We start from the raw sequence: 13,673 nt of genomic DNA on the forward strand, positions 1-13,673 counted from the left end.
TCCACTCACGTGTGATTGGCAGATTCCATTGTTGGTAGGTAGACCCGGCTTTGGGGATCACTCCCAGTTCATGATACATTGGGAGGGTTCCTGCTGCACTGAGTCCCCGCATAGCAGAAATATTATGGTCCATTAGATAGTTCCAACGAGTATAGGTCACAGGTACCAGCTCTCTGGAAGTCCTCTCCAGGGTTACACCCGGTCTTGGTTGATTGATGGGATCCTCTGGCGCTGGTGGCCCCAGGTCAGGCTCTAATGACATGGAGACAGTAGCCATTATCCAAGGGTTGCATGTAAAGAGAAAAAATGGATTCCTATCAAAATGTCAGGCTATGGATGACAGGATATGGTAGACAGATCCCTGGACCGTTGCAACAAGACACAGGTTCTTGGTTAAATGGTTTTTATTCAGAAATCAGATCATTTCCATATATATGTACATAGGACTACTCAGAAGCAAGGTAAACATCTAAGCAGCAAGAGTAAAAGTTGATATGAATGACATCATGTGAGAGAGTTCTCTTTTAACATTCAAGCCGGTTCCTTTCCCCCCTCTCAATCATAAACAAGGTTTTGGTGCTCTCCTTGTGTGAGAACATTCCACATATTTGTAATATCAAGTTGAATCACTATGAAGCAAGACATAGCAAAGTCTGAGAGGGAGTACACGGTCAGAAACACTGGAAGCTGTTACAGTCCATCAGATAAACACTTGTGGAAACCTTTGAAACAAATAGTTACGGCACTGGTAAAAGGACACTGAGTTACAGCAGGATACAGTGGTTCAGCACAGAAGGATCATTAACATTGGCATGGATGGGGCTCAGACATGACACCCATCTGTGGTTCCTGCCACTCTGATTGACGCTCTGCCAAGTGTTTCTCTTGAGCAAAGACTTGCTCTTCTGGTTTCTCAGCCTCTGCGGAGGATGTGACATCTGGTGGTAAGGCAGCAGGTGTGGTGGGCTGACTCACAACAATTTGCCATTGCCTGTCTCTGCAGCCCTGGTCTTCCTTGGAGGTCTCTCATTCAATTACCAACTAAGACCGACCCTGATAAGCTTCTGAGATCAGGGCTAGCTATGAAGTGCCATAAACTAAATCAAACCAATGCTCCATCTAGCCTACTAATGCAAGGTCTAACTGGGATCTCTACTGAAAGCAAAATTCTCCTTTAATGCCCAAGGTGAACTTGGAATCCGATAAATGCAAAGCATGTACAGTATTTCTGAGCTTTTCAGCTGTTGTAACATTTAAAAAATAATTTCTAGTAAATGAGAGAAACCATTTTAGGATCCATCACACTGGATCAATCTGTAGATATGGTTGCCAGCACTACTCTTTTTGAGGGCATCATGATACTGTTATTCTTTTAATGTAAGATAATGAGACCAAACAGGAAATTCTTCACGTCCTGCTGCATCTAAACATTCAGAGGCATCTAATAGCCACCACTGGGGGTGGGGGGGACAGAATGATGAACTAAACTGAAAAATTATCTGGAATAAAACACACATGATCAGCATGGCCTAATGGTCAGGATTTAACTTTTATACCACCACCCAGCTCTGATTAAAGCAAGAATCTGCAGGGAGACATGTCTTATGAACCAAACAAGCATCTTTGACCATAGTCAAAGATATCTCACCTGTTCTCCACCTATAGTCAAAGATAGGTGACAGGTCAACTGATGCTTCATGACCCCTACTGTGGTTTCTTTATTAGGTTTCTCAATATTCTGAGCAATAGAGATACATGTTCTTTTTGTTTGTAAACAGACTTCATCTTGTATTGTCAAAGGCTTTCACGGCCGGAGAATGATGGTTGTTGTGGGTTTTCCGGGCTGTATTGCTGTGGTCTTGGCATTGTAGTTCCTGATGTTTCGCCCCCGTAGAGGTGTTCGATGTATTGTCGAAGGCTTTCACGGCCGGAGAACGATGGTTGTTGTGGGTTTTCCGGGCTGTATTGCCATGGTCTTGGCATTGTAGTTCCTGACGTTTCGCCAGCAGCTGTGGCTGGCATCTTCAGAGGTGTAGCACCAAAAGACAGAGATCTCTCAGTGGAATGTTTCCTCCCCATAGAGGTGTTCGATGTATTGTCGAAGGCTTTCACAGCCGGAGAACGATGGTTGTTGTGGGTTTTCCGGGCTGTATTGCCGTGGTCTTGGCATTGTAGTTCCTGACGTTTCGCCAGCAGTTGTGGCTGGCATCTTGTGGCAGAGGTGCTACACCTCTGAAGATGCCATCGAACACATCGAACAATACATCGAACACCTCTACAGGGAGGAAACATTCCAATCAGAGCATGGTTTCCAGTTCTGAAAAACACCAGGCTAACAAAACACTCTATACCCGACAATAGCCCTGCAGAGAAGATTAGCACATCAAGCACCAATCCATATGCAAAAGAACCTCCTCAGGATACAGTGAAACCTCCCGCCATTAGCATTCCACACCCTGGGAAACTCTTACAGGATGACTCAACTCAACCCCACCCCTCCTGAGTAGATATAAATGACCTGCCAACATCTTTTTCACACTGTGACACTGAAAGATCTCTGTCTTTTGGTGCTACACCTCTGAAGATGCCAGCCACAGCTGCTGGCGAAACGTCAGGAACTACAATGCCAAGACCACGGCAATACAGCCCGGAAAACCCACAACAACCAGACTTCATCTTGTTCTTGCCCTGTGTTTACCTTGTCTCCCTCCTCAGTAGTAGAGGAGCTAGGTTTTCCATCAAACCACATTATATCGAAGTACTACCTGATGGGCCTCATGGCTGATTTGAACCTTGATCTCCTAGTCCAACACTCTAACCACTACACCACACTGGATGTCTGTATCTGACACATTCTGCATCTGCATAAACATTAGATTCAGGGCTGAACTCCTCTGTGGTTTACTGGAAAAAGTGAATTATTTAGATCCTTTCCAGTCTGGCTTCAGGCCTGGATAAGGAACCGAAAAGCCTTGGTTGTCCGAGTGGATGACTTGCACTGGGAGATGGATGGGAAAGTGCAAGCCTATTGTTTCTCTGAAATGCCCAGCTCCTTCCAGTGTTATTGATCATGGTATCCTTCTGGATCATCTTTCAGGGTTGGGACTGGGAGGTAGTGTTTTGTGGTGTTTTCAGTTCTATCTGGAAGGCAAGTTTCAGATGGTAGTGCTGGGGAAACCTTTGGCCTTTGACCTGTGGGGTCGAATCGGATTCCATCCTGTTCCCCGTGTCTTTAACTGTACATGTAACAGCTGGGTGAAGTCATCCAGAGATTTGTGCTGGGCTGTCACCAACATGAGGGTGACACTTGGCTCCATTTCACATTTTCAGTTTATCCCAGGGAGGCTGTAGGAATCCTGAACCAGTTTGGGGGTGGATGCAGACTAATAAATTGAACCTTAATCCTAACAAGACAGAAGTGCTACTGATGAACAAAAGGATTGACCTGAGAATTGAGGTGTCTCCTGTTTTGGATGGGGATACACTCCCCTTGGAAGAGCATATCCATAGCTTGGGAGTGCTGCTGGACCCAGCTCTACTGCTGGATAAGCAGGTGGCAGCTATGATCAGGAGTGCCTGCTTCATCTGTCTAGTTTAATCTGTTTAGCCAGCTGCTGCCTTTCTTGGGCAGAAAAGATCTGGCCACTATGGTGAATGAATGCCCTGATTACATCTAGATTCAATTACAGCAATGCACTCTATTTCAAGATGCCCTTGAGAAATATTCAGAAACTTCATTTGGTGCAGAATGCTGCAGCCAGGATATTGACTGGAGTCAGTCACAGGTACCATACATTCCACTCTTGGCCCATTTACACTGGCTCCCAATTTGCTTCTGTGCTCAACTCAGTAAGCTGGTGGTCTGTTGATGACCTTTAAATAGTTTGGGTCCAGCATACCTTAAAGATTGCTTACTCCTGTACAAACCTACCCAACCACTAAAGTCATTTTCTGAGGCCCTGCTTCAAGTGCCTGCACCTCTGAGTTTAGGCTGGTGGTAATCCAAGAGAGAGCATTTTCAGTCATGGTGCCAAGATTATGGAACTCACTCCCTAGGATATTCATCTGTCCCCTTCTATCACTGTCTTCCACCAACGGGTGAAGATTGTTTTGTTTTGTCTGGCATTTGCTCAGTAATACATGCTCCCTCCCTAACCTATGTTTTTAATTGATGTTTCTTTGTGTTAATAGATACACATTTTAGTTCTAGATTGTAACTCATTTTATGATGTGTTTTTAAATTGCTCTTTTTTTAGTATAGCCATCTTAGTGGCTTGGATTGGGCTGAAAGATGGGACATATTTTAAATAAATAAACATAAATCAATCAGATTAACAGTTTCAGTAACATCAAAGCACGCTGGGAAGGTAGTAAAATTGCCAGGTACGGTAACTTTGACATCCAATTTTTCTTTCTTCCAGTTTCTATTGTATATATAGTCTTGTTTCATACTATTCTTGATATTGTTTCACTTATTTTTAATTTAATTAAGGAATTAGTAGCAATGTAACATTTTCTGTCATTTCTTAGATACCAGGGCTAGACTAGTTCACTTGTTAATTTTATATTCAAATTGAAGGTAGAGACATCTTTGCTTTTGTTTTGCCGGAAGATATTGTTCTTATCCTGACTTGGAACCTGTGAAAAAGTGCTAAGTTAAAAAAACGTACATTGGTGATAATGCTTGATCCATGTTTCAGGAGCAAGAAATGAAACCTCTCTCCCATGGGTTGCCAACAGATCATACAAAAGATTTTGCATAAGCAAAATGCTGTCGGCCCTTTTTCCTGCTATCTCTGTCTATTGAATTAGAATCTTTATAAGTTCCAGAGTTCTCTACTTTTATATGTCAAAAAGTTTTCTATCAAACTACACTGAAATTTAGCACCAGACACTCTGCAGATGGAAATCAGCATAGTTTTGTTTATTTTTAACACACATTCTAGTTGTAACTTTAGAAGTATGTAAATTATTCCAGAGTATCACAATTAAAAAATAAATTTCATTTACATAAAGCATACCTATACACTTTGGGCAAGTATTAACAATGTATTTCTACACTCAATATAAGAGCCTTCTAATTATAAAGCAGAGCATTTTTTAGATCTTAGGTGGCTATGCATTTAAATTTAAATTTTTTGACAGGAGATAGCACCTTTATGGACAATTAAAATTGTTGCTTACAGAGTTGGCATGGGGAGACATTTGGCAACATAAGAAAGCTGGTCATAGAGGGTACAAATATAATAATAAATAAGGGAGTCTGTGTGTAAAAGCCATTATTAAAAGTCATGGGTGTCTATGTTAAACAAAAATGTAATGTAATGTATTCTTGAATTTGAAGCATTTTTTTCCTAACCAAATTCGGAGACTAGAAGTGAGATAGGCTGCGATAAAAATCATTGGTTTTCAACATCAATCAGTATTACTAACTTTGGAATGCTTTGGCCACCTGGAGGGAATGGTTCTTGGTAGTGTTGTGCTGAATTACTTTCTGTTCACTTTTTTCTTTTTCTATAGTGCCAATAAATTACTGCCTTTGGTGCCATGTTTCCTTGTGCTTACTCCCAGGGAAGTGTCCTTAGAATTGCAGTGCATGATTGAAGTTTTCTACAGCTTTTATAAAGTTTGAGTGATTGAACAGACCACCCCCACCCACCCACCCACCCCCTGCGGCAATTTTCATCACAGCTATCCCAAGTGCCTTGATGAGGGGTGGAGACAGATGAGTGCCTGGGTAGTGCTGCAAAAGAAATCAGGATGCACCCCAGCAGGTCTACTCAGATGTAAGCCCCATGTTGTCTAATAGTGCTTACTCCCAGGGAAGTGTCTTTTGAATTACAGCCTACGATTGAAGTCTCCCTTCCAAACATTTCCAAAGTTGATAGGAGGGGAGGGGTCTCCCCTTGCAAGGACCTGATTGCAGGGAGACAATGCAGTTTCCTGGGTAGCAGTGGTGGTGGTGGGGAGATGCACATTGTGCTCATTCTCCCTTCCCGCCAACAGAGTTAATTAATAACTTAAGGTTTCTCTTCCCTTGGGATTTGATTAGTGAATGCAGTTCAGGAAAACAAGATGCTGCCCAGTAAGGTGAGCCCTGTACCTGCTTGCTCTTGCAAGATATGAAATGAAATACACAAACTTTTTGATGGGAGAGACACATTATAATTTAGTTTCCTGGATTTAGTTCAGCATTCCAGAAGTTGCTTTAACAAAACAAAACAATGATTTCCAGGTGTATTTTTGGCTCTTTTTTCCATTATGCACACTCCTAATTTATGCCCCATATTTCTTATTGAGTCAAGGCTGAATACGGTTCCACAAGCTGGTGCTGAGAGACTTCTGTTTTGCATTCTGTTCACAAGGGCGAGGGTGTCCCAGCAACAGCCATACATAGTCATATGGTCAGGCAAGACTCAAGACTATGAAATGGGCGTTTAAGAAGAACGTGTTCAGAAATCTTCCAGTAGATTTCTCCTGACTAATCAGCACTGAAAAATCTTGTCCAGCCATCTGGACTTTTATTAGAGATCTCCCTTGAAGATCTTTCCTGGTCAATTAGCTTCCTTTTGATCAATTGCAGTGGAATATCCTAGTCTAGCTAGACAATTTGGGTAAGCTCAAATGCAAGCTTGCTAATGAACTATATTTTGCAATCAACAAAGCTATAGCCTGTCTGCAAGGTACTTTGTTGTGTCGTCTCTCCCCACCACCACCACCACTCTGGTCACCTGCAGCTCCAAATGGATCCTGGCAGGATTGGGGGGCACTGCAAAGTGCCAAAACCAATAATTTGCAGTTAGCAGATTCATGTGGCAACCAGCAAATATAAGAACAGCTCACCATGTGGAGCAATCCCCCTGAAATTTGGATCTAACCTAAATTTGAGAACATTACATTAGCAGGATTTCAGTAACTTGATTGTTCCTGAAGGGATACTTGTTTCATTCTTCAGGCAGGAATTAAGGTTAAAAACACTTAAAGAACTATTGCTAATTTTCTTTTTATATAAATGTTGGTCAAAACATAACCATACAAAAGGCAACAAGAAAACTTAACTTATGATTGTGACAGATGTGGAGGAAATGGCACAAACCACTGCAGTTTTAATGTTCAAATGTTTTCATGTTCACCACTAGAGGTGGGCATGAACCAAGAAAAATCTGAACTGTGCGGTTCATGGTTCATTGCAGTTCATTAACTGTGAACCAAGAACTTTCATGAACTTGCCCCAGTTTGTGAACCGGTTTGTTCATTTTGTTGTTCGTTATTTCCTGAGGGCCTGGAACAGCCCCCTTCACAGTTAGAGATGCCAAACTTGCAGGAACTCTTCAGAAGGCTCTCCTCCAGCCACCCTCCAAGATTGGTGAAGACTGCATTTCAGATGTCCAAGTTATACACCGCCCAAGTGGGTGCCCCCAAGAAAGATCCATTAGATATAATGGGAGCCAGCCATGAATGACAATTGACTAGTATCAGGCTCCTGGTCAGGTTCATCAGAGCCTGGGGATGGCATGCCCTCCAGGTTGGCCTGGCAGTGGCTAGGGCTCAAGGAAATCTTCAGATATGGAGGGAGGAGGGAGGTTGGAGACACCCTGGGTCCCTCTCTCCCTTCATTGGGACTCTAGTCACGTTCTCTTGTCTCTCCAACTCACTCGCTTGTTTCCAACTACTCATCACCTGCTCCTTGTCCCTGCCTACCATTATAGACCCCCTTTTGGCACCCTCCCTCAGTCAAGGAGATATTCTTGGGGACACAGGAATATTCTATTCAAGGAAAGGAGGACATAGACCATCTATGAGAGGAGGTTAATCTTGGGGGGAAGGAAAAGATGTTCTTTGGGGAGACAGGATATTCTGGGATACAAAAGGACAGAGGTGATCCATGAGAGGGGTTAATCCTGGGGGGAAGGAGACCTTGGGGGAACAGCATTGCATTCCATAATGAAAACAGAGCCCCTGAGCCTGGCAGTGGCCCAGAGACTGGGGTGGGGTTGGAGCCATGATACCCCCAGACAGCTGTTGGTGGGGGGGGGCAAGTTTAACTTCAAATGTGGGGGAACCTGGATCTTTAATCCCCAAAGTCCAGTGAGGGGCAGGTTGACCTTAATGAAGGCCAATTGATCCACCCGGGCTAGGTTCAGGCATGAGCGGTGGGCACAGAGCAGCTCTCCCAGGTGTGAGAATACCCACTCACTCTGGACAGTGGGGGGGGGGGGGCAGGAGGGGAAGATCATGGCCACATATGACAAGTCCAGCCAGATGGTAGCTTTTTGTGCCAAGTACTCCAGGGGATTGGAATTGGGGGACTGGGGGGACTCAGCAAGGTACTCTTGCACCATCACCTCTGTTGAGTCCTTTGAAAAGGCATGCATGGGCTACCTGATGACACAAACCTCCTGAGGAACGGTAAAGAGACCTTGTTGGGTGGGCTCGCATTGCCTGGGACACCAGATTGATCCACCTCCTCTGCTGCCACTGCCAACAATTCCTCTTCCATGCCCTCTTCCCTCTGGCCAGATTGTTTTGCCTGGAACCTGCGCACCTCTCCGCAGAGGTCCTGTGTCCATTACTGGAGCTCAGCATTGTACATGGTGATGCTGCCCTTTATATGGGGATTGCAGATGCAGGCCAGTCTCTACACCCTCTCTTGGTAGAGAGGATGCAAGTGGTTGGTCAAGTCCCCAACCCTGGGGAGAAGGGCTTCCCCTTGCTCCAGTTCTTTGGCCAGCACCCAGTCCAGCTCATGGATCAGGGGAATGGCTTGCTGCAGGCTGGCCATGTAAGAGCAGAGGAGGTTGGTGGTTTCCTGAAACGGCTTCAGGATGCAGACCATTTGGGAAAGCGCTAGCCAGTCTATAGAGCTAATGCTAAGTTCCTCACCTTCCTGTAAAATGAGCACAGAGGACACGATATTCTGCACTATATTTCTTTGTTCCAAAAGACAAATCATCATGTAGGTGGTGTTCCAATGGATAGGCATGTCTTCGAAGAGCTGGTGCTCAGGATGCCCCTCCTCCCCCTGCCTCTTGTGCAGCTGGTAGGAAGAATGAATGCTGTGGGAAGAGTGGGAGGCCAGATGCTAGCAGTGGTCCAACGAGGCATGTGTGTCCAACATTCCCTAGTCTCAGGTGTCCTTGATGGTCCTACCCAGTCTAAGAGCATCCCTCACGACCAGGTGCAGCTTGTGTGACAGGCAGACAATGCCTTCAAGGGACGTGTCATTCAGGGCTGCCACCATGTTTCTACCAGCGTACGTGACCATGTAGCCATGGACAGCATCACCTGTGGGCACCTACTCCCTCAGTCCAGCCTTGATCATGGTGGAAATATTCCTCCCATGCAGTCCTCATCCATCCTCCATGCCTGGAGCAAAACCACTCTGTAGCCTGGCCGCAGGTCTGTTCTTTCCGGGGCTCTGATTTTATCCTGGTGGAGGTCCTCAAGTTGACACCAATAGGCAGTGAGGGCGAGGTAGCCATGCTGATGGATGCTCCACAGGTCTGCCATGAAGTGCAGAGGAACCCATTAAGCTTGGACCCAGAGCCTAGCAGTAGGCCTGGGAGTGGGGTGGGGGAAAAGGTCCCTAACCCACCACACAAACACTTCCCAAGCAGGACAGGTGCTCAAAGTAAGAATAATTAATAAACAAAATAAAAAAGAGTACTGTGAGCTTTCGGCAGAGGAACCCACTAAGCTTGGCCCCAGAACCTAGCAGTAGGCCTGGGACTGGGGTGGGGGGAAAGGCCCCTCAGGCACCACACAAAAATCTTCAGAGCCAGGAAAGGTGCTCAAAATAAGAAATAGACTGTTTATTAGTCTCTTTTTATGCAGCAACTCCACCAAAACCCTCCAAAATCTGCCATCTCTCACTCCAACTCCCAAATGCCTCCCTCCCTCTGTTTGCTGGAAAGTGAAACCACATGGCTGAGAGCCAGGAGTTATATAATCCTTGCTCTCATAGAGTAGAATGGGAGTTCTCTGGTTGGCAGGGAGAACTGCCTATCAAGGTTTTGAGGGCTAAGATTGGTGTTTCCATGGCTGCAGAAGGTCTGCAGATGTTCCTCCCCTCTACTGCCTAGGGAATTAATGGATCGGAACCAGGCTGTCTGCTGCCATGAACCGAATATGAAGTTCAAACACTTTGGTCAATTTGCTTGAAATTTGAGGGGTTCTTTGAAGGACAGGTAGAAGACACCCCACTGCAATTTTGGTAATACTTGGTTAAAAAACAACTACATCAGCATCCCCATACACAGGGCTTTTTTTCTGAGAAAAGAGGTGGTGGAACTCAGTGGGTTGCCCTCAGAGAAAATGGTCACATGGCTGGTGGCCCCACCCCCCTGATCTCCAGACAGAGGGGAGTTTAGATTGCCCTCTGCGCCGCCAAGTGGCTCAGAGGGCAATCTAAACTTCCCTCTGTCTGGAGATCAGGGGGCGGGGCCACCAGCCATCTGACCATTTTCAAGAGGTTCCAGAACTCCACTCCACCACATTCCAGCTGAAAAAAAGCCCTGCCCATACAGAATAATGAAAGTGCAAAGATGGCTGGTGGATAGACATGGGCACGAACAGGGAAAAAAACTGAACAGGCTGTTCATTGTTCATTCCCGATGACGAACACGAACAGACGAACGGAAACAAACATCCTGTTAACGAACGTGTTTGATGTTCGGTGTTCATTGGTGCCAGAGTGGCCCCCTTAGCACATAGAGAACCCATATTCACAGGGAATGTGCAGCAGGCTCTTCTCCAGCCATCACCCAAGTTTCGTCAAGATTGCAGTATGGATCTTAGAGTTATGCATTTCCAAATTTGATGACCCCAGGAAACTCCCATTCAATACAAATGGAGCCACCCTCTTCAGTTCACTCTGGCCCTGTGTGGTGGACCTGAAGGTGGGCCACTTTCCCTCTCGGGTGGGGGGTCTGGCTGCTGGTTGGCAGCACCTCCATGTGCCCACCCGCCAGGCCTCCGAGTCGGAGGCCACTTATCCACTCACTCAGCAAGGTGCTTGATGTCTGCGGCTGCTGGGCCTGGCAGGCTTAGGGAGGTGGTGGTAGGCTGCCTCCCCTCTCATGGGCGGGGCATCTGGCTGCTCACCAGCAGCAACCCCATGTGCCCGCCCACCAGGCCTCTGGGTCAGAGGCTACTTATCCGCTTCCACAGCAAGATGGTTGATGCCTGCAGCCACTGGGCCTGGCGGGCTTGGGGAGGTGGTGGTGGGCCACCTCCCCTCTCATGGGTAGGGGGTCTGGCCACTGGCCAGCAGCACCCCCTATGTGCCCACCCACCAGGCCTCCATGTCAGAGGCCAGTTATCCGCTCATGCAGCAAAGTAGTTGATACCTGCAGCAGCTGGGCCTGGCAGGCTCGGGGAGGCGGTGGTGGGCCACCTCCCCTCTCAGGGGCAGGGAGTCCAGCCACTGGCTAGCATCACCCCCCATGTGACCGCCTGCCAGGCCTCCCAGAGGGTACCTTCTGGAAGGTATAGAAGGTGGGTGATGTCGTTGGCCACCACAGACCAAGATGACCCAGCCACAGTCTGCTATGAAAATCCTCCAGTAAGACAAGTTGGCATATGTGGAGGCCTCATACACACAAACACACAACCTGGAGGGTCAGACACTGACGTACGTTCACCAGATGGGGTACTTCATGGCATCAGGGCCAATAGTGTTATCCACACCTTGTGTGGTGCGGAGTCCAGACAAAGCACACAGCTGGACATGCATGGAGCATTGGACACCCCTCCAGTGTTGAAGCAGAGGCTGCCTCCAAGATGACCCACCATCCTTCCTTCATGGAAAGGATGTGAGTCATGGTGGGACCAATTCCCCCTGGTCAGAGGGGAGAGCCAGTTGCATGGGCAGGGGGCACTGTGTTGCACTACTATATGCCCTGTTGTTCAGGTGGCACCAGCAGAAACCAACCACGTTCCTGCATGGGTGGACGGGACAGATAAGAGAAGTCCCCTAAGGGTCGGTGTGGTTCCACAGAGGGAGAGTGAGAAATGAGGACCATGAAATTGTCAAGGGGGGAAGGGGGACAGGAATGGGAAGACCCCAAATCAGTAGCTGCTGGCATCAACCACCTCCCTGCTGTCATGGAAAGGAGGGGATGGGGCAGTGCAAGTCATTGGGGCCGTGGCAGCACCTGAGAGGGAGAGGAGGAAAGAGGGAACACGAAGTGGTCAGGGAGAGGGGGAACAAGGGGTTCCGGCTGCAGTAAGGAGCCATACCCGGAAAACCCAGCAACAGGGATGGGAAGACCCCGAATCATCAGCTGCTGGCATCAACCACCTCCCTGCCATTACGGAAAGGAGGGGACAGGGCGGTGCAAGTCATTGGGAAGGGTCGTGGCAGTACCTGAGAGGGAGTGGAACAGACCAGGAACTGGAAAGCTCCCGAGCATTGTGAGTCCTCATTCATGGAACCCACAGAGGTACTCTGCAGCAGCAGCTAACATCACCCACCTTCCTGCATGAGCGGAAAGGATGGGATGGACGGGACAGGAGAGGTAGTTGGGAGGGGTCAGAGGGGTCCCAGAGAGGGAGAGGAAGAAACAGGGCAGTGGCAGCAGCTGCCATTGCCCATCTTCCTGCCTTTGCGGAAAGGATGGGAGTTATGGGACACATTCCCCGCCGGCTCAAAGGGGTCCAGTCAGTCCCGTTGACAGGGGCACCACCATGCTGTGCAACCATGCTGTACCACTATACTGTACAATCATATGTGCAATCGCAGCCGAGCTGTCCCTCGTGACCAAGGAGGCAGGAGTAACACGGTAGTCCCTTGTGAAGCAGCGGCTGACATGACCCACTACCCTGCCTTTGCAGAAAGGAGGGGATGGGCAGGACAGGAGAGGTTGTTTTGAAGGGTTGGAGTGGTTCCACTGAGGGAGAGGTAGAAAGAGGGACCAGTAGCCCTGGGAACTGAGGGGGGATAGAGCAGTTCTACACCACTCCAAGACACCTCTCCAAGAAACCTCACCGGAGCAGGCAGTACGGGCACTACTCATAACAGCTTGTGCGGCACCACTAGACACCAGACACCTTCCTGCCTTCTCGGAAAAGATGGGATGGGATGGACAGCAGAGGTCTCCCAAGGGTTCGTAGAAGGACAAAAGGGGGACTGTGTGAGAGATGATGAAATGTGCAGGCATGAACCACCTTCCTGCCTTCACGGAAAGGACGGGAGAGAAAGGATAGGAGAGGTCGCTAGGAACAGTCAGAGTGGAAGCAGCCCCAAGAACCAAGGGGGGCTAGTGCAGTTATCCCACCACTCAGACACTTAGGCTGAGCAGGCACTACTCACTACTGACAGCCTTTCCTGCCTTTGCGGAAAGGACAGGAGTCGAGGGACCCATTCCTCCCTGCTCAGAGGGCACAGCGTTTGCAATAGATAGGGGCACCGTGCGGCTCAACTACATGTGCAACAGTTCCTGAGCTGTTGCACAACTGCCCAAAGGAGGCTACAGCCAGCATCACTCACCTTCCTGCCTTTGCAGAAAGGAGGTATCATGATCTGGCTGTGCCAGGAAGGTCTAGCAAGGCCTCAGAAGCCTGTAAGCAGTGGGAGTAGGCCTGCCTAAACCTGACCCAAATGTGCCAGCCCTCATTCAAGATACCTGCAGGACTTGACAGGCAAGGGTGCGTGGCGACGGCATGTAGAACCA

The sequence above is a fragment of the Eublepharis macularius genome, chromosome 8 (assembly GCF_028583425.1).
Source record: "Eublepharis macularius isolate TG4126 chromosome 8, MPM_Emac_v1.0, whole genome shotgun sequence".
Classification (NCBI taxonomy): Eukaryota; Metazoa; Chordata; class Lepidosauria; order Squamata; family Eublepharidae; genus Eublepharis; species Eublepharis macularius.